Below are 21,077 nucleotides of genomic sequence, written 5' to 3'. Positions count from 1 at the left end.
ATATGTAGTTTTAACTCATTCATTCCCCTTTTTAAATTTCCAACCTACCTGCCCGATAAAGGTATTTCCACGCTCCTATCCGCAGAAGCCCAGTTTTGTTTCTTTTTGTTTCTCCTGATGACGACGTCCTCCTGAGTAGTCCCCGCCCGGAGATCCGAATGGTAGACTATTTTACGTCCGGAATATTTTACCCACGAGGACGCCATCATCATTTAACCATACAATAGAGCTGCATGTTGCCGGGAAAAGTTACGGCTGTCGTTTCCCCTTGCTTTCAACCGTTCGCAGTACCGGCACAGCAAGACCGTTTTGGTTGATGTTACAAGGGCAGGTTAGTCAAGCATCCAGACTGTGGCCCCTGCGACTACTGAAAAGGCTGCTGCGCTTCCTCAGGAACCACACATCTGTCTGGCATCTCCACTGATTCCTCTCCTGTATGGGGTCACCTACCGTACGGCTGTATGTATCGCTGTGGCACTGAATCCACCCCGACGACGGTAAGGTCCATATTTAGTTGGGGGGGGGGGGGGGGGGAGAGTAAATTACCAACTAGAAAATAATAAAATAATCTAATTTTGTATACGAAGTTCTTGTGTTCAAATGGCTCTGAGCACTATGGGACTTAACAACTGAGATCATCAGTCCCCTAGAACGTAGGACTACTTAAACCTAACTAACCTAAGGACATCACACACATCCATGCCCGCGACAGGATTCGAACCTGCGACCGTAGCAGCAGCGCGGTTCCGGACTGAAGCGCCTAGAAGCGCTCGGCCACAACGGCCGGCAGTTCTTGTGTAGTACGCCTTACAATACGTTCCCGGCTATTTTTTTCTAAGTGCTTGGCCATCTGTAGCTCCCGCTCCTGTCACTCTCATTCCTGGCCAATCCCAATCCCAGCATGTACCATAAATTTGAACGAAATCGGTGATGACGAATAGGCGCGGTCGCCTTGTCAGTTCGCTTTGAAAACGAATCGGGTGACTACTGGATCAACAACAAAATAGAATCTTCCGACAATATTATAGGCAATGCGCCTCGTAGTTATAACTTCCTAACATTTTTAAAAAAATATATTAATTTTAACTACAGCAGATCTAACTGGTGCAACTATAAACACGTCTATCCAAAATGGATACAATTATAGCTCTCACTTGTACATTGTATTAATTTTCTTGTTTCCGCAGGACCAAAGCAGGTTATAGACTACATGCAACTTGACCTACTGTTCCGCGCTTCATCCCGCATGCATCTAGGTTCCGCATTCCCCAGAACTCTAAACTGGATGGCGGCTCGGAACGCCTTCGTCGACGACACATAACAAATTTCTACGAAAATCAGTTATAAAAGGATTTATTTCCACTTGTCGCCGTAATACTATCGCTCGGCAATAATTTGAAATTAATACAGTAGAAGCCCGATATACCGAGGTCCGATAGACTGCGGATTCGGATATAACGCGGTATAAAGTATGCCCCCTACCCCCATGAAACATGGGCCTTGCCGTTGGTGGGGAGGCTTGCATGCCTCAGCGATACAGATAGCCGTACCGTAGGTGCAACCACAACGGAGGGGTATCTGTTGAGAGGACAGACAAACGTGTGGTTCCTGAAGAGGGGCAGCAGCCTTTTCAGTAGTTGCAGGGGCAACAGTCTGGATGATTGACTGATCTGGCCTTGTAACACTAACCAAAACGGCCTTGCTGTGCTGGTACTGCGAACGGCTGAAAGCAAGTGGAAACTACGGCCGTAATTTTTCCCGAGGGCATGCAGCTTTACTGTATGGTTAAATGATGATGGCGTCCTCTTGGGTAAAACATTCCGGAGGTAAAATAGTCCCCCATTCGGATCTCCGGGCGGGGACTACTCAAGAGGATGTCGTTATCAGGAGAAAGAAAACTGGCGTTCTACGGATCGGAGCGTGGAATGTCAGATCCCTTAATCGGGCAGGTAGGTTAGAAAATTTAAAAAGGGAAATGGATAAGTTAGAGTTAGATAGAGTGGGAATTAGTGAAGTTCTGTGGCACGAGGAACAAGACTTCTTTCTGGTCAGGTGACTACAGGGTTAAAAACACAAAATCAAATAGGGGTAATGCAGGAGTAGGTTTAATAATGAATAGGAAAATAGGAATGCGGGTACAAACAGCATAGTGAACGCATTATTGTGGCCAAGATAGACACGAAACCCACATCTACTACAGTAGTACAAGTTTATATGCCAACTAGCTCTGCAGATGACGAAGAAATTGAAGAAATGTGTGATGAAATAAAAGAAATTATTCAGATAGTGAAGGGAGACGAAAATTTAATAGTCATGGGTGACTGGAATTCGATAGTAGGAAAAGGGAGAGAAGGAAACGTAGTAGGTGAATATGGATTGGGGGTAAGAAATGAAAGAGGAAGCCGCCTGGTAGAATTTTGCACAGAGCACAACTTAATCATAGCTAACACTTGGTTCAAGAATCATAAAAGAAGGTTGTATACATGGAAGAAGCCTGGAGATACTGACAGGTTTCAGATAGATTACATAATGCTAAGACAGAGATTTAGGAACCAGGTTTTAAATTGTAAGACATTTCCTGGGGCAGATATAGACTCTTACCACAATCTATTGGTTATGAGCTGTAGATTAAAACTGAAGAAACTGCAAAAAGGCGGGAATTTAAGGAGATGGGACCTGGATAAACTGAAAGAACCAGAGGTTACACAGAGTTTCAGGGAGAGCACAAGGAAACAATTGACAGGAATGGGGGAAAAAAATACAGTAGAAGAAGAACGGGTAGCTTTGAGGGATGAAGTGGTGAAGGCAGCAGAGGAGCAAGTAGGTAAAAAGACGAGGGCTAGCAGAAATCCTTGGATAACAGAAGAAAAATGGAATTTAATTGATGAAAGGAAAAAATATAAAAATGCAGTAAATGAAGCAGGCAAAAAGGAATACAAACGTCTCAAAAATGGGATCGACAGGAAGTGCAAAATGGCTAAGCAGGGAGGATGGCTAGAGGACAAATGGAAGGATGTAGAGGCTTATCTCACTAGGGGTAAGATAGATACTGCCTACAGGAAAATTAAATAGACCTTTGGAGAAAAGAGAGCCACTTGTATGAATATCAAGAGCTCAGATGGAAACCCAGTTCTAAGCAAAGAAGGGAAAGCAGAAAGGTGGAAGGAGTATATAGAGGGTCTATACAAGGGCGATGTACAAATGGCTCTGAGCACTATGGGACTTAACATCTATGGTCATCAGTCCCCTAGAACTTAAAACTACTTAAACCTAACTAACCTAAGGACAGCACACAACACCCAGTCATCACCAGGCAGAGAAAATCCCTGACCCCGCCGGGAATCGAACCCGGGAACCCGGGCGTGGGAAGCGAGAACGCTACCGCACGACCACGAGCTGCGGACACGAGCGATGTTCTTGAGGACAATATTACGGAAATGGAAGAGGATGTAGATGAAGATGAAATGGGAGATGCGATACTGCGTGAAGAGTTTGACAGAGCACTGAAAGACCTGAGTCGCAACAATGCTCCGGGAGTAGACAACATTCCATTAGAACTACTGACAGCCTTGAGAGAGCCAGTCCTGACAAAACTCTACCATCTGGTGAGCAAGATGTATGAGACAGGCGAAATGCCCTCAGACTTCAAGAAGAATATAATAATTCTAATCCCAAAGAAATCAGGTGTTGACAGATGTGAAAATTACCGAACTATCAGTTTAATAAGTCACAGCTGCAAAATAATAACACGAATTCTTTACAGATGAATGGAAAAACTAGCAGAAGCCGACCTCGGGGAAGATCAGTTTGGATTCCGTAGAAATATTGGAACACGTGAGGCAATACTGACCCTACGACTTATCTTAGAAGCTAGATTAAGGAAAGGCAAACCTACGTTTCTAGCATTTGTAGACTTAGAGGAAGCTTTAGACAATGTTGACTGGAATACTCTCTTTCAAATTCTGAAGGTGGCAGGGGTAAAATACAGGGAGTGAAAAGCTATTTACAATTTGTACAGAAACCAGATGGCAGTTATAAGAGTCGAGGGACATCAAAAGGAAGCAGTGGTTGGGAAGGGAGTGAGACAGGGTTGCAGCCTCTCCCCGATGTTGTTCAATCTGTATACTGAGCAAGCAGTAAAGGAGACAAAACAAAAATTCGGAGTAGGTATTAAAATCCATTGTAATCCAATGATGACATTGTAATTCTGTCAGAGACAGCAAAGGACTTTGAAGAGCAGTTCAACGAAATGGATAGTGTCTTGAAGTGAGGATATAAGATGAAAATCAACAAAAGCAAAACGAGGATAATGGAATGTAGTCGAATTAAGTCGGGTGATGCTGAGGGAATTATATTAGGAAATGAGACACTTAAAGTAGTAAAGGAGTTCTTCTATTTGGGGAGCAAAATAACTGATGATGGTCGAAGTAGAGAGGATATAAAATGTAGACTGGCAATGGCAAGGAACGCATTTCTGAACGAGAGAAATTTGTTAACATCGAGTATAGGTTTAAGTGTCAGGAAGTCGTTTCTGAAAGTACGTATTTGTATGGAGTGTAGCCATGTGTGGAAGTGAAACATGGACGATAAATAGTTTGGACAAGAAGAGAATAGAAGCTTTCGAAATGTGGTGCTACAGAAGAATGCTGAAGATTAGATGGGTAGATCACATAACTAATGAGGAAGTATTGAATAGGATTGGGGAGAAGAGGAGTTTGTGGCACATCTTGACTAGAAGAAGGGATCGGTTGGTAGGACATGTTCTGAGGCATCAAGGGATCTCCAGTTTAGTATTGGAGGGCAGCGTGGAGGGTAAAAATTGTAGAGGGAGACCAAGAGATGAATACACTATGCAGATTCGGAAGGATGTAGGTTGCAGTAGGTACTGGGAGATGAAGAAGCTTGCACAGGATAGAACAGCATACTAGTCTCAGGACTGAAGACCACAACAACAACAAAGTATGCCCCCCCCACAAAATGTAACGTCATTTTCGAATGATTTTTGCACTCTCGGTATATTTTATGAACTTGAAAAAAATCTTATTAGAGTCTGCATATAGCCTTTCTGCAGGATAATTTACTGCTGCAACTTCAAAGCTCTTTAAACAATATCCAAAATAGACGGACGTAATTAAACTCAACCTTTGGTTTGTGTTACCAACATATCAGGACTATTACTGGACGGAAGCTTTGAATACTCATCTCACGTTTAACGTTGTGACGCAGTCAACAAAGTGACTAAGCAACAGTGCTTGGCAATAATCTAAATGAGCACAACCATCATCTAGGTCATAAATTATTCATTCATTGTCTAGATTTCTATGTGCTTGTTACGATGTCATAGAAATGGGAAGTGTGTTCTGTGAGTAATAAACTAAAAATTATTGATCAAACAATTGAAAATCCAGGATGGAATGTAACAATATTATGAGAAGGGAAGTTGCTACTCACCATACAGATGAGGTGCTGAGTCGCAGATAGGCACAACGGAAAGACTGTCAGAATAAATCTTTCGGCAACGATAGATGTTGACACACACACACACACACACACACAACTCACGCACGCCACGCAACAGAGTCCACTGGTGGTGTCAGTATATTGTTGATGAAGGCCTTAATGGCCGAAAGCTTTGTTTGTGACAGTCTTTTTGTTGTGCCTATCTGCGACTCAGCATCTCCGCTATACGGCGAGTAGCAACTTTCCTTTTCATAAAAATTATTGATCGTGTGAACAAAGGTGAAACTAAATCAAGTTTATCGCGCGAGCGTGGTGTACCTGCAGGAACAATCGGAGAATAGGTGAAAGAAGAGAATAAATTTAGAAGTTTTCCAAACGCAGTTCGAAGTAATGGAATGGGCAGAGGAAGGACTAAACTAGGATAAGACGTGAACTTGACGAATGCCTTTACAGGTGGTTTTTAATAAAGAGAAGTAAAGGTGTGCCACTTTCCAGGACAATTATTAACGCCCAAGCTGAAAAATTTCATCTTGATTTACTTGGCAACAAAGATGTTATAGCTTCCGACGGGTGGTTTTGAAGACGAAAATGTCGCCATGCGATTCGCTAAACGACTATTGAAGGACAAGAAAAGGCTTGCTGCGGCATTGAATCTGCTTGACAGTTACCTGAAATTCTACGCAAATTAATGGCTGATGAAAATTTAAATGATCATCAAACCTGTAATTTTGATTGAACAGCGCTTTATTATTATGTGCTTCCAGAACTTGGTTTTTACTTAAAAAAAAAAAAACATGAACGGCATTAATTCAGGGCATCATACGAACAGTTACGGCCCTTTATTGCCGTGACCTGCCCACTTCAGTAGTAAATTCAGATGAGGAAATGGATATGTACTTGGAATCTGCCAATTTTAGTAGTGTTGCGTATTCAGTAAGGCTGGTGTGGCAATGCATTGGTCCAGCCACTATGACAATGTAACAAGCACATAGAAACCTAGACAATGAATGAATGATTTATAATCCATGCGGCTGTTGTAGTTACACAGATTTCAACTGCAATGACATCCACTCTACATGTGATATTCTACACCATAATATTGATCTTGAAGACTTGAACGGTTGGGTAGTCGTCGCTAACGAAGAATCGATTTGCGTGATCGTACCTAGATGACAAGGACATTATTGACGCTGTTCGAAATGAGAGTAGTGAAGCAGTCCAGGATGAGGATGATGAAGCTCAGGATCAGGGTGATGAAGCTGAAGAAGTAAGTATAGATGATGTTCCCAACACACGGGAAATACTGGATAGCATAAATAAAGAGGTTACGTGGATGGAGCAACACTGTGCACCAAATCAGATTGAGCTGTTGCACTTGATGAGTATAAAACAATATTCACTAAACAAATTGCGTGAAATGACTCGGCAAAGAAAACTAACTCACTTCTTTAAAGCAGTAGAATGACGTACCGTAGCTTGAAGGCAGTGTTGTAAAATATCATACTGCATCAAAGCGTACTTTATATGAGGTATAGAAACTCGTCTTATTAGTTGGTCGACGTTTGGGTGAAGTTTGTTTAATTGCTGTACCATAGTAACTTTCTGAAATGTCTTACTTCGAATGTTTTTACATTTAAATACTGTATAATACAATACGTATAATATTGCAATTCGTGTTCATCCTTGTTTCCTAAGCGTAATCAATACACGGCTCACTCTTGATATACCAATATACCGCGGGTATGCTATAACGAGGAGTAAAGCATGTCCCCTGATAACTGGGTTATATCGGGCTCCTACTGTATTTTCTTAAATTATACTTGAAATCAATATTTTAACGGTAAATAAAAACAAGTATGTAACTGGACCGTTACAGCAGAAACTAACGTGGAGAGTTGCTTCAAACTAGTCTCCGAACTGAAGACTACACTATGTGATCAAAAGTATCCGGACGCCCCAAAAACATACGTTTTTCATATCAGGTGCATTGTGCTGCCACCTAATGCCAGGTACTCCATATCAGCGAACTCAGTAGACATTAGACGTCGTGAGAGAGCAGAACAGGGCGCTCCGCGATACTCAGGGACTTTGAACGTGGTCAGGTGATTGGGTGTCACTTGTGTCATACGACTGTACGCGTGATTTTCACACTCCTAAGCATCCGTAGGTCCACTGTTCCGATGTGATAGTAAAGCGGAAACGTGAGGGGACACGTACAGCACAAAAGTGTACAGGCCGATCTCGTCTGTTGACTGACAGAGACCGCCGACAATTGAAGAGAGTCGTAGTGTGTAATATGCAGACATCTATCCAGACCATCACACAGGAATTCCGAACTGCATCAGGATCCACTGCAAGTACTATGACAGTTAGGCGGAAGGTGAGAAAACTTGGATTTCATGGTCGAGCAGCTGCTCATAAGCCACACATCACGCAGATAAATGCCAAACGACGCCTCGTTTGGTGCAAGGAGCGTAAACATTGGACGACTGAACAGTGGAAAAACGTTGTGCGGAATGACGAATCACGATACACAATGTGGCGATCCGATGGCAGGATGTGGGTATGGCGAATGCCTGGTGAACGTCATCTGCCAGCGTGTGTAGTGCCAACAGTAAAATTCGGAGCCGGTGGTGTCATGGTGTGGTCGTGTTTTTCATGGATGGGGCTTGTACCCCTCGTTGTTTCGCGTGGTACTATCACAGCGCCGGCCGGGGTGGCCGAGCGATTCTAGGCGCTACAGTCTGGAACCGCGCGACCGCTACGGTCGCAGGTTCGAATCCTGCCTCGGGCATGGATGTGTGTGATGTCCTTAGGTTAGTTAGGTTTAAGTAGTTCTAAGTTCTAGGGGACTGATGACCTCAGAAATTAAGTCCCATAGTGCTCAGAGCCATTTGAAACATTTTTGAACTATCACAGCACAGACGTACATTGACGCTTTAACCACCTTCTTGCTTCCCACTCTTGAAGAACAATTCGGGGATGGCGATTGCATCTTTCAACACAATCGAGCACCTGTTCATAATGCACGGCCTGTGGCGGAGTGGTTACTCGACAATAACATCCCTTTAATAGACTGACCTGCACAAAGTCCTGACCTGAATCCTATAGAACACCTTTGGGATGTTTTGGAACGCCGACTTCGTGCCAGGTCTCACCGACCGACATCGATACCTCTGCTCGGTGCAGCACTCCGTGAAGAATGGGCTGCCATTCCGCAAGAAATCTTCCAGCACCTGACTGAACGTGTGCTTGCGAGAGTGGAAGCTTTCATCAGGACTATGGGTGGGCCAACGCCATACTGAATTCCAGCATTACCGATGGAGGGCGCCACGAACTTATAAGTCATTTTCAGTCATGTGTCTGGATACTTTTGATCACATAGTGTACATCAACAACGCACCGAAGTGCGATGCAGAGGAAAACTGTATGTTAATCACTTGTAGCTCCGAGGAATAAGAATAGGAATGAGATCATTGAACGCACTGCCTGCATGACTCGCTTTATTATGCACGGAGTCTCTGCTACATCCTGCTGATCGCTTTCTTCGACCCACTTAAGTGGAGTGGTCGCTGACGCACGTCATACATAGCAGTACGGCGATGGTAGGCTGATTAAATGGAGCAAGTGCCCATTTCAGAACAGTGCTCCCAAAGTGAACATGAAAGCAGAAGGACAGATAAACAAGGGCAAGGCGGAAAGACACAGACTTGGCGCTGCTACGCTGTTGCTGTAATTGAAACTGTATCTTTGTTATATGGGTATATGACGCGCAAAAGCGTAAGACGTGTGTCAGTTTCACATGCAGAATGAAGCAGTCGTATTGTGCGCGTTTCATTTAAGTGGATAAACTGAAGTACGGTGCTCATCTTTAATTTAGACTTGTGATCGTCAATCGTTTTTGCTCAAGAATCATTACTCATTCTGTAGGACGGCACCTCGGGCCCCATTTGTACCGATCTTTTTATTGAGCGGTAACCTACATAGATTAGTATCACATGAGCCGCCAGTACAGTAGATGTACAGTGAAGTGAAAAAAGTCACGGGATAGCGATATGCCATATACAGATGGCTGTAGAATCGCGTACGTAAGTTATAAAGGGGATGGCTGTCATTTGTTCTCTGGTGATGCTTGTGAAAGGTTTCCGACGTGATTATGGTCGCACGACAGGAATTACCAGACTCTGAACGTGGAACGGTACTTGTAGTTAGGACGCATGGAACATTCCACTTCGGAAATCGTTGTTGTTGTTGTGGTCTTCAGTCGTGAGACTGGTTTGATGCAGCTCTCCATGCTATTCTATCCTGTGCAAGCTTCTTCATCTCCCAGTACCTACTGCAACCTACATCCTTCTGAAACTGTTTAGTGTGTTCATCTCTTTGCCTCCCTCTACGATTTTTACCCTCCGCGCTGCCCTCGAATAATAAATTGGTGATTCCTTGATGCCTCAGAATATGTCCTGCCAACCGTTCCCTTCTTCTAGTCAAGTTGTGCCACAGATTTCTCTTCTATCCAACTCTATTCAGTACCTCCTCATTAGTTATGTGATCTACCCATCTAATGTTCAGCATTCTTCTGTAGCACCACATTTCGAAAGCTTCTATTCTCTTCTTGTCCAAACTATTTACCGTCCATGTTTCACTTCCATACATGGCTACACTCCATACAAATACTTTCAGAAATGACTTCCTGACACTTAAATCTATATTCGATGTTAACAAATTTCTCTTCTTCAGAAACGCTTTCCTTGCCATTGCCAGTCTACATTTTATATCCTCTCTACTTCGACCATCATCAGTTATTTTACTCCCTAAATAGCAAAACTTCTTTACTACTTTAAGTGTCTCATTTCCTAATCTAATCCCCCCAGCATCACCCGATTTAATTTGACTACATTCCATTATCCTCGTTTTGCTTTTGTTGATGTTCATCTTATATCCTCCTTTCAAGACACTGTCCATTCCGTTCAACTGCTCTTCCAAGTCCTTTCCTGTCTCTGACAGAATTACAATGTCATCGGCGAACCTCAAAGTTTTTACTTCTTCTCCATGAATTTTAATACCTACTCCGAATTTTTCTTTTGTTTCCTTTACTGCTTGCTCAATATACAGATTGAATAACATCGGGGAGAGGCTACAACACTGTCTCACTCCTTTCCCAACCACTGCTACCCTTTCATGCCCCTCGACTCTTATAACTGCCATCTGGTTTCTGTACAAATTGTAAACAGCCTTTCGCTCCCTGTATTTTACCCCTGACACCTTCAGAATTTGAAAGAGAGTATTCCAGTTAACGTTGTCAAAAGCTTTCTCTAAGTCTACAAATGCTAGAAACGTAGGTTTGCCTTTTCTTAATCTTTCTTCTAAGATAAGTCGTAAGGTTAGTATTGCCTCACGTGTTCCAACATTTCTACGGAATCCAAACTGATCTTCCCCGAGGTCCGCTTCTACCAGTTTTTCCATTCGTCTGTAAAGAATTTGCGTTAGTATTTTGCAGCTGTGACTTATTAAACTGATAGTTCGGTAATTTTCACATCTGTCAATCGTTAGAGAATTCAGATATTCCGAGACCAGCAATGCTAAGAGTGTGCCGTGAATACCAAATCTCAGGCATTACCTCTCACCACAAACAACGCTTCACTTAACGACCGTAGCAGCGGCGTTTGCACAGAGTTGTCAGTGCTAACAGATAAGCAACACTGCGCGAAATAGCCGCATAAAGCGATGCGGGTCGTACGACGAAAGTATCTTTTAGGACAGTGAGGCGAAATTCGGCCTCAATGGGCTACGGCACCAGAACACAGACGCGAGTGCCTGTGCTAACAGCACGGCATCGCCTGCAGTGCGTCTCCTGCGTTCGTGACCATTTCGGTTGGATCCTAGACATCTACATCTACGCCTACATACATACTCCGCAATCCACCATACGGTGCGTGTTGGAGGGTACCTCGTACCACAACTAGCATCTCTCCCTGTTCCTCTCCCAAACAGAATAAGGGAAAAATGACTGTCTATATGCCTCTGTACTAGCCCTAATCTCTCTTACCTTTGTGGTCTTTCCGCGAAATGTAAGTTGGCGGCAGTAAAATTGTACTACAGTCAGCCTCAAACGCTGGTTCTCTAAATTTCCTCAGTAGCGATTCACGAAAAGAACGCCTCCTTTCCTCTAGAGACTCCCACCCGAGTTCCTGAAGCATTTCCATAACACTCGCGTGATGCTCAAACCTACCAGTAACAAATCTAGCAGCCCGCCTCTGAATTGCTTCTACACTCCTGGAAATGGAAAAAAGAACACATTGACACCGGTGTGTCAGAACCACCATACTTGCTCCGGACACTGCGAGAGGGCTGTACAAGCAATGATCACACGCACGGCACAGCGGACACACCAGGAACCGCGGTGTTGGCCGTCGAATGGCGCTAGCTGCGCAGCATTTGTGCACCGCCGCCGTCAGTGTCAGCCAGTTTGCCGTGGCATACGGAGCTCCATCGCAGTCTTTAACACTGGTAGCATGCCGCGACAGCGTGGACGTGAACCGTATGTGCAGTTGACGGACTTTGAGCGAGGGCGTATAGTGGGCATGCGGGAGGCCGGGTGGACGTACCGCCGAATTGCTCAACACGTGGGGCGTCAGGTCTCCACAGTACATCGATGTTGTCGCCAGTGGACGGCGGAAGGTGCACGTGCCCATCGACCTGGGACCGGACCGCAGCGACGCACGGATGCACGCCAAGACCGTAGGATCCTACGCAGTGCCGTAGGGGACCGCACCGCCACTTCCCAGCAAATTAGGGACACTGTTGCTCCTGGGGTATCGGCGAGGACCATTCGCAACCGTCTCCATGAAGCTGGGCTACGGTCCCGCACACCGTTAGGCCGTCTTCCGCTCACGCCCCAACATCGTGCAGCCCGCCTCCAGTGGTGTCGCGACAGGCGTGAATGGAGGGACGAATGGAGACGTGTCGTCTTCAGCGATGGGAGACGCTTCTGCCTTGGTGCCAATGATGGTCGTATGCGTGTTTGGCGCCGTGCAGGTGAGCGCCACAATCAGGACTGCATACGACCGAGGCACACAGGGCCAACACCCGGCATCATGGTGTGGGGAGCGATCTCCTACACTGGCCGTACACCACTGGTGATCGTCGAGGGGACACTGAATAGTGCACGGTACATCCAAACCGTCATCGAACCCATCGTTCTACCATTCCTAGACCGGCAAGGGAACTTGCTGTTCCAACAGGACAATGCACGTCCGCATGTATCCCGTGTCACCCAACGTGCTCTAGAAGGTGTAAGTCAACTACCCTGGCCAGCAAGATCTCCGGATCTGTCCCCCATTGAGCATGTTTGGGACTGGATGAAGCGTCGTCTCACGCGGTCTGCACGTCCAGCACGAACGCTGGTCCAACTGAGGCGCCAGGTGGAAATGGCATGGCAAGCCGTTCCACAGGACTACATCCAGCATCTCTACGATCGTCTCCATGGGAGAATAGCAGCCTGCATTGCTGCGAAAGGTGGATATACACTGTACTAGTGCCGACATTGTGCATGCTCTGTTGCCTGTGTCTATGTGCCTGTGGTTCTGTCAGTGTGATCATGTGATGTATCTGACCCCAGGAATGTGTCAATAAAGTTTCCCCTTCCTGGGACAATGAATTCACGGTGTTCTTATTTCAATTTCCAGGAGTGTAAGTCCTCCTTCAATCCGACCTGATAGGGATCCCAAACGCTCGAGCAGTTCTCAAGAATAGGTCGTATTAGTGTTTTATAAGCGGTCTCCTTTACAGATGAGCCACATCTTCCCAAAATTCTACCAATGAGCCGAAGAAGACTATTCGCCTTTCCCACGACTGCCATTACATGCTTGCCCCACTTCATATCGCTCTGCAATGTTACGCCCAAATATTTAATCGACGTGACTGTGTCAAGCGCTACACTACTAATGGAGTATTCAAACATTACAGGAATATTTTTCCTATTCATCTGCATTAATTTACATTTATCTATATTTAGAGTTAGCCGCCATTCTTTACGCCAATCAGAAATCCTGTCCAAGTCATCTTGTATCCATCCCGTACATCACAGCATCATCAGCAAACAGCCGCACATTGCTATCCACCCTATCCAGGAGGAGGTGTTGTACATAACTCTCTCTTTTCAGGCTGTCATGTCAGCATCTTTCCCCTCACCAACCGTACCATAACAGGTCTCACTATTTAATTGCTACGAGGCGTGTTTTTTAAGTAAGGTCTGTTTGAACACAAGTATACAACGAAAGGTTATTTCAAAAAAGCAAATTTATTTTCAGAAAGTACATACTTCACTCTATTTTTCAACATAGTTGCCAAGTTTGTTCAAACACGTATCATACCTCTCAACCAATTTTAAAATACCTCTTCATAAAAACTTGCCACCTGCTCCGATAACCATAAGTACACTGCCGTTTTCACGTCGTCGTCATCATTGTCACAGTTGCCACTTAGGTGTTGTCTGAGGTGGAGGAACGGATGGTAATCGCACGGCGCAATATCAGGACTGTAGGGTGGGTTGGTCTAAAACTTCCCAGCCAAAACTGTCCAATAGATCGCGGGTCTGACCTGCAGTGTGAGGTCTTGCATTGTCATGGAGAAGGACAATTGCCTTTGTCAGCATGTCGCGTCTTTTGTTTTGAATCGCTCTGTGTAGCTTTCTCAGGGTTTGGCAGTATGCTTCTGCATTGATGGTGGTTCCTCGCTGCATGAAGTCGATCAATAAAACACCATGACTATCCCAAAACATCGACGCCATGATTTTGCGCTGGGACAGAGTCTGTTTGGCCTTCACCTTTACAGGCGAGTGTGTGTGTCTCCATTCCATGCTCTGTTGCTTTGGGTGTGATATGTGAAACCCATGTTTCGTCTCCAGTTACGATCTGATTCAAGAAGCTGTTCCCTTCTTCATAATAACGAGTCAAGAACTTCATCGCACAATCAAATCTTTGGTTTTTGTGGTCCTCTGTTAGGAGTTTCGGGACCCAACGCGAGTGCAGTTTCCTAAACTTCAGGTGTTCAGAAACAATGTAGTAAAGCACTGATCTCGACATGCCAGGAAATTCTTTTGAGAGACCTGTTATTGTGAAGCGCCTGTTCTCACAAATCCTCATTCAACTGAAGCCACCAAATCGTCTGTAATCAAAGAAGGGCGACCGGAGTGGTCCTCATCATGGACGTTCTCATGGCCATCTTTGAATTCTCGTACCCACTTACGAACTTTGCTTTCACTTATAACAGTATCACCGTACACTTCGCAAATCTGTCGATGAATTTCTGCAGTAGACAGGTTCCTTGCTGACAAAAACCGTATCACTGAGCGAACCTCACAAACAGCAGGCGATTTGATAGTCTTAAACATTTTGAAAGCACAGAACAGAACCGTACAGGTTAGCTACAGAGCTGAAACTGAACACAGTTGTTCCCGAGGCATGCCGGTACACGACGCACGCGCTCCTTGAGGTATGCGGGCGAACTACTAGTCTCTATAACAAAACGGACCTTACTTAAAAAGCCGGCCGAGATGGCCGAGCATTTCTAGGCGCTACAGTCTGGAACCGCGCGACCGCTTCAGTCGCAGGTTCGAATCCTGCCTTGGGCATGGATGAGTGTGATGTCCTTAGGTTAGTTAGGTTTAAGTAGTTCTAAGTTCTAGGGGAATGATGACCTCAGAAGTTAAGTCCCATAGTGCTCAGAGCCATTTGAACCAATTTTTACTTAAAAAACGCGCCTCGTATATTGTAAGTTCATCAGTATACTGAAGGCAACATCACACCATCAATAGTAATGTCGACATTTTCATTTTGTAACACCATTTCAAGAATACAAGATGTTGAAGAACGATTATGCAGTTGTTGCTCTTTTATTAACCATGACTGTCAAAAATCAATAACAAAAGAGAAAAATGGCTACGTGAACGGTTGAGAAAAAAGAACGATATACTCCCTGCTAATTTTCTCAAAATGGTTCAAATGGCTCTGAGCACTATGGGACTTAACATCTGTGGTCATTAGTCCCCTAGAACTTAGAACTACTTAAACCTAACTAACCTAAGGACATCACACACATCCATGCCCGAGGCAGGATTCGAACCTGCGACCGTAGCGGTCGCGCGGCTCCGGACTGAGCGCCTAGAACCGCTAGACCACCGTGGCCGGCGCTAATTTTCTCACTGTAATCCGATGTCTGTTGCGGGTAATGAAAACAATAGGAAAAGAAATCCTGGCAATTGGAGAGAAAATTGTAGTCGAAAAAAGGTTAGGAGTAACTGAAAATTCTGGCAACAGGAAGGTCATTTGAGTGATATTTGGTGTTGTAACATCAGCAAACTCCAGCAGTGCCACTGTTATGAAAACCTTCAAAGCAGTTATATCTCTCGTACAACAATATTTTTAGCTAATAAAATAAAAGTTAGTAAACAATTTTCCTTGTATTATTGTGTATGACTTTAGAACCAAAGCTGCTGTAGAGTGATATGGATAAAAGTCTTATACAGATTTAAATTTTGATCAGAACGTAACTAAGTACTGCTACATCTGGATGTCCGTATGCCTGAATCGTTTTTGATAAATTCGTGAGACTGACGTGCGTTTTATAAACTACAAGCGTCGAAATGTCGTTGTCCTGCGCCCGAGAAGTGGGAGAGAGGTAGGTTCAAATGGTTCAAATGACTCTGAGATTGAAGGACTCTGTTTTTCATATTAATTTGCCCATTTTCAGGGTATACAAGCAGATAAAGCGTATTACATAGACACTTACATAGAGACTTACCATCTCGGCTGGTCCCGGCGGAGGTTCGAGTCCTCCCTCGAGCATGAGTGTGTGTGTTTGTCCTTAGGATAATTTAGGTTAAGTAGTGTGTGAGGTTAGGGACTTATGACCTTAGCAGTTACGTCCCATGAGATTTCACACACATTTGAACATTTTGAACTTACCATCTGAGGTCATCAGTCCCCTAGAACTTAGAACTACTTAAACCAGCTAACCTAAGGACATCGCACACATCCATGCCCGAGGCAGGATTCGCACCTGCGGTCGTAGCGGTCGCGCGATTCCAGACTGAAGCGCCTAGAGCCGCTCGGTCACACCGGCCGGCAGAGAGGTAGGGTACCCTTCCATTCAGACCAGGCAGGTAAATCCTTCGGTGAAATGTTTGTGGCCGCAAATCACTGGACAACGCTAACACACGGCCTGCGCCCATTTCTCCCATCCAGCAATTGAAATGGCGACTGCTACACACCCAGACGTGAGCGCTGCGCCGTGCCAGACGTCATGAGAAGAGTGCGCAGCTATGACGATGCGATACGGACGACGAAGGCGATGCCACCAGGGCCCACTATATTACTAAATGGCTAAAATGGACACCCAGCCCCATTTTCAATTAGGCTATCTGATGGCCTCCACGAGCAACAAAATTTTAATTTTTCAGCATTTCATACAATTATTGAGTAAATAAGTCAAATATTAAATTTACAAACTGTGCATAGTGTTTTGAGGCAGCGTAACTCACACTATGCAGATTAATCAGACTGTATAAATCCAGAACTTGAGAATGGCAGTACTCAGCGATTTCCAGAAAACTGTACAGTTGATTCGCTGACCCTCTCTCCCCAAAACAATGAAAGAAAAAAATTATCGCTTACTTCATTTTTCGCTAGTTATGTAGTAAAATTTCAGCATTAGACATGACGTCTGAATTAATTACTTCTTCATTATTAACTCTATTCACAACTCATTTTTCACACAGTACTCACATATACCAGTGAATGTACCTGAAAAATTATATCATTGTATGACAACTATTAATGATGATGAGTCTCATACTCCTAGGAGCCTAGGGGACGATGCGGGAGACCCGAAGCGCCGACTAGGCGAGGTCCTAGAGGAGGTGGTTTGCTATTGCCTTCCTCCGACCGTAAGGGGATGAATGATGATGAGGAAGACGACACAACAACACCTAGTCATCTCGAGACAGGAAAAATCCCTGACCCCGCCGGGAATCGAACGCGGGAGCAAGACCACGAGCTGCAGAGGTCTGAAGTCTGCTGGGGACACTTTCCATGTGGCATCTGAATGTCAGTGCAGGAATGGGAGCCCGTTCTTCCCTAACAGCCGAAGCCAGAGAAGATAGTGATGATGGACGTTGGGGTCGGGAGCGAAGTCGACATTCTAATTTATCCCAGAGCTGTTCCATTGGGTTGAGGTCGGACACTGGGGCACGCCAGTCCATTTCATGACTGCAGTCACAATCATTCAGCCCTAGCGCAGCATTTCAACCCCAGTCAATGAGTACATATAGATTGTGCCAGACCATTCCAGGGAGCAATGTTGTTTCTAGTTGTTTACGCCCACTTTAACAACACCCCATATGGGGAACAGTTGGCTACCGCCACTACAGCAGCTACCTCTTCACAATATTTGCAACAGAGGGGCACCTTCCATCCTGGTTTCCGACAGTGGCTCTCAATTAAAGACATCTGAGTTTCAGATGTTTTGTAAAACCACAGCACTGACCACTTCACCACTGCTCTGTTTTACGTAGCGTCCAATTCTGAAGCCGAGCTGATGGTCAGGGCCTTCAAAAGGCAGATGGGCAAGGAAATGATGACAGCCCATGCTGCAAAAGCACTCGCCAGCTTCTTCGTAACTTCTAGGTCCATCCCCATAAACAGACCACGTCTGGCCTAAATTTTAAGGACTGCAGACCACGCACCCACCTCGACGTTCAGCACTTGACTCAGTAAGCCCACCACTCACGCATCTTACCATGTGTGCTCCTACGTATGGACTGGAGATTTCGACCAGAACTTCAGATGGACCAAAAGCATCACTGTCGGCAACTGGTGGTGACAAATGTTCGAGGTTACGGCCAGCTATGAGCACATAGACACCCACTTTCATGCAGACATGGCCAACCATCGCCCTAGAAACCATTGATTGGTTGGCAGTTCACAGACAGCACCGGCATTCGATCCACCAAATTCTCCGCCCAGCCTGACTGTCGATATGGAGGAAAGATCAGAGACATTTATTTATTTAGCCTATGGCTAGTACAGACATATCATGAAATGAAATTACATATACCTATGTACATATTGACACACAAGAAACTTAAGTTTGTCTTTACAACTGAATATCCAGTCCTTCAATCCAGCGCACTGCATCTGGAGTTGCTAGCAGGAAGTCCTCTTTGGCGCCGTGATAGGCTCGAATCCTGCATTCACTGACAATGTGGTGAACAGTCTGGTATGGAGCCCCGCAGTCACAGGCTGGATCAGGCAGCTTCTTCCACTTAAAGAGAGCATCCCTGCATCGGCCATGGCCGGATTTTGTTGAGAGTAGTCCAGGTCTTGCGTGGTATGTCGAATCCACTTGGAAGTTTAGCACCTGAGAAGATGTTATGCAGGTGCACATCTGTCACTACTTCCCACCGACCTTTCCATTCTTCAAGAGGTTTGAAATCCTTAGCAACCATGTCAGCAGCATCACATAGAGTTGGATGGCGTGATTTCAGTCTCTTACGATTTAAAAGTGGCAGGTCGCTATGCACGGGTAGGTTAGAATTCCTGGAGATCTTATGGAATTCTCTCATAAGGACAGTACATCTGCGTAGATCAGGAGGCATTATACCGATTAACAGTGGAAGCCAATAAACTGGAGTACATCTGATTGCGCCAGATATTATGCGCATTGTCGTATTCAGCTGGGTATCAACAAGCCTTGTTTGATGACTCTTCGTCCAAACAGGTGCACAATACTCAGCACTCGAGTACACCAATCCCAGAGCTGAAGATCGCAGGGTGGTTGCTGAAGATCCCCTGATAGTTCCGCATAGCTTATGGAGGACGTTGTTTCGAGTCCTCAACTTTTGAGCTAAGTTAAGGCGGTGTTGTTTGAAGCATAGTGTACGATCCAGGATGACACCAAGATATTTTGGGTTCCAGTTATGACGAAGAATTCTGCCTCTGAAACTTATTTCCAGTTTTACATTCGCCAACCGGTTATTTGGATGGAAGCAACACACTTCTGTTTTACTCAAACTGGGTTGGAGTCTCCAGATTTTGAAGTAATTATCTAATGCAGACAGGTCATTGGTTAGAATCTCTTCTGTTGTCTTCGTTTCCTGGTGTTTTACGGCTAGAGCCAGGTCATCGGCATAGCAGTATTTTCTGGACGAACTGTCAGGTAGATCAGATAGATATAGGTTGAACAGTAAGGGTGAGAAAATCCGTTGTTCAGCTTCCTCTCCTTACTTATGTTGCTTCCAGTGATTACCTGGAACTTCCGATCACTTAGCATGCTGTTAATCAGTCGAGCCATTGTTTTGCAGGGTATGGTGCGAAGAAATTTGTAGATAAGGCAATGACATATCGACTAAATAGCAGAAACAGTTCTTTTCAGAGCTAATTAACAAGAAACATTGGACCAACTATCAGACCAGAGACAATCAAGCTTTGTAGCATGGCCACAGCCTGCAACCTGGCTGTCACGGACATGTCATGTGGGCCCATCCACTGATGTGAGCGTCCATAAATACCATGGCCCCACACTTGTACAGCCCTTTGCCTTAGTTTATAAAGGCTTCGGCTTGTACTATTTAATAGTTGAGATTGACCTTGCCTGTGTTTACAATTTTAATTCATTGGCTTCCAGGACTGTTTCGCATACACTTAACATGACTCTCACAATGCTCTGGACTTAACATCTGGCTAGCTATTGACTTCGACAACTCAAACGTCATTGACCACAGAAACCACATCTTTGTTCTGATTCCCGCGTCACCTCAGTGTAACTGATAACAAACTGTGTTCTACCTACACAGAGTAGGACACAAGAAGACCCGCGGTAAATACAGGGTGTTTCTAAAAGTATATACGTATTTTTAATGCATATGTTTATTAAACTTTAAGACATACGAATATGAAACTCTACACACATATTTACGAACCTCTCCAAGTTCGGATTACAGACGTTCAATATGTCCTCCATCAGCGACAAGAACAACATCACATCGATACTCAAATTCCTCCCATTCTCGGCCAAGCATGTCCTTCGTCAATGATGTTATGGCAGTACAGATCCGGTTCTTCAGCTCCTCCAGGTTCTGTGGGAGTGGTGGTACATAAGTGTTGTCTGTAACGAAACTCCACAGGAAGAAGTCAGAGGGTGTCAAAACCGGTGACCGTGGAGCGCAGCTGAGACATGCTAAGTTGCCAACTCCTTGACGACCAATCCAACGGTTCGGTAGAGTTTCATTCGGATATTCATGCACTTGGCGACTCCAGTACCGGGGTGCCCCGTCTTGTTGAAAAATGAAGTTGTCTTTGTGCAGCCTCGGAAACAACCAGTTTTGTAACATAGCAAGGTACTGCTGTCCGTTAACCGTGTTTCCATGAAAGAAGAATGGGTCATAAAAAGATGAAACGCCCTGTACTTTAAAATTACTCATGTGTTGGCAGCATTTGTTGGTTCGAATAGTGGAATATTTAGTATATCTTCTCTGATGAAAGAATTTCGGAAAACCATGTATAGTAACCACAATTTAGTGGGTATGAAGATCTAGCGCGTGTTTGATGATCTGTTGTGGC

General features: G+C 44.8%; 1 protein-coding gene across 2 annotated transcripts in view; it reads left to right on the top strand.

Moving 5' to 3' along the window:
• LOC126251608 (fibronectin type 3 and ankyrin repeat domains protein 1) overlaps window positions 1-21,077 on the top strand; it is a 189,153-nt gene that overhangs the window by 62,778 nt on the left and 105,298 nt on the right. The gene's annotated exons all lie outside the window — the stretch shown is intronic.

This window comes from Schistocerca nitens, chromosome 4 (genome assembly GCF_023898315.1).
Source record: "Schistocerca nitens isolate TAMUIC-IGC-003100 chromosome 4, iqSchNite1.1, whole genome shotgun sequence".
In the NCBI taxonomy this organism is placed as follows: Eukaryota; Metazoa; Arthropoda; class Insecta; order Orthoptera; family Acrididae; genus Schistocerca; species Schistocerca nitens.
Note: the sequence above shows the minus strand (reverse complement) of the source record. Positions and strands in the feature narration are given on the sequence as shown.